The sequence below is a fragment of the Condylura cristata genome, unplaced genomic scaffold, assembly GCF_000260355.1.
Source record: "Condylura cristata isolate star-nosed mole 26May11 unplaced genomic scaffold, ConCri1.0 scaffold00024, whole genome shotgun sequence".
Lineage (NCBI taxonomy): Eukaryota > Metazoa > Chordata > Mammalia > Eulipotyphla > Talpidae > Condylura > Condylura cristata.
The window spans coordinates 6224552-6226030 of NW_004567125.1; positions in this window are offsets into that span (position 1 = coordinate 6224552).

A 1479-nucleotide genomic window follows, 5' to 3' on the forward strand; every position below is an offset into this window, starting at 1 on the left:
AAAAAAAAAAAAAAACAACTTGTTAAGAAATAAAATTCAAATTTGGGTTGAAACTGACTTAATGATTCTCGAATTAGGCAGCATCCCATCAAGATATTGTAAGGGATTACATAAAATGGAGGGTATTTATAAACAGAAAGAGAGTTAAAATAAGGCTATTAGCAAAAGAAAGATCATTTCAGGTAAAGCCACCTTCCCTGTGGGGGCAAACCTCAGGAATCTTATCATGCAAATTACTTCACTGATACTAATTAGGACACTCTAGACAGATTGGTTTAGGATTACATTTTTGATAAATACTGCAATTGCAATAAGAATTACATCTGGATTGGAGTTTGACATGAAGGACTCCACCATGGGCTTAAGAGTAGGAAAAACCCAGGTTATTAATCAACAAATAGATCAACGAAATGAATTATAGCCATTCAATGAAATGTTACTCAACCACAAAAAGAAGGAATGCTAAAACATACTTGAAGTTTGAAATATTGTTAAGTGAAAGAAGTCAGATATAAAAGGACATCTCTTATATAGCTCAATTTATAAGAAGTGGCCCAGAATAGGCAAAAACCTACAAAGAAACAGAAAGATTAGATATAGAAATGGAAGACACAGCTAACAGTAAACATCTAAATGGGGTCAACCTAATTTTTCAAGATCTCAGTAATACTTCCACATGCTAAAAAACCAGTTTTCCCCTATAACAAATGAACTGAGAGCCTACAAAGGTCTGCATTAACAAAACCTACTGAACCTAAAAATATATCAAGTCAGTCTCTGGGTGAGATGCTAGCATTAGTACTCTAAATTCTGCCTTCTGCATACACTGCCCCACCTTTCCTCAGCACGAGCTTTCTGAGTGCCAGTCTCCATGTTTGGGACATAATTCAACTATCGTTACACCTTCAATAACTTCACAGAGGACAACATACAAATAGATATTTTACTTTCCCTTTTAAAGAATAGTCACATGGTCAAAACTGAACCCATATAAAAGGATATAAAAGAAAAAGCAAGTCTCCAAGACTCCCCAGCTCCCATTCATACCATTCATAGATGTAATACTGGTTGGTAAGTTTACTGTGTAAATGACTCTTATTTCTGAAATATTTATTATTAATGTGACGGGAATAGCATACAGAGTATGTTTCCTCTAAAGGCTAAGTGTTCCAGGGTCTGTACGGCTTATCAGAAACTGAGACTAAAATCAGGTCCCAAATAGAGAAACTTAGTATTTCCTTGAAGTCCAATACAGGAATGTAGGCCCAAATAGATTCAACTCTAAAAAAAAAAAAAAAAATCACACATTTTAACCTTTAGGTAGATTTCAGATTCTTTTCATCAATAAAACAAACTCTTCAAAGAGTTATCAAAATAGCACAAAGTGGGCCCTCCCTGGTGGCGCAGCGGGTTAAAGCACTGCACTAAGAAACTAAAACCACTTCCGCATGAGTTCGATCCCCCGCCTGCCCCGGAGGC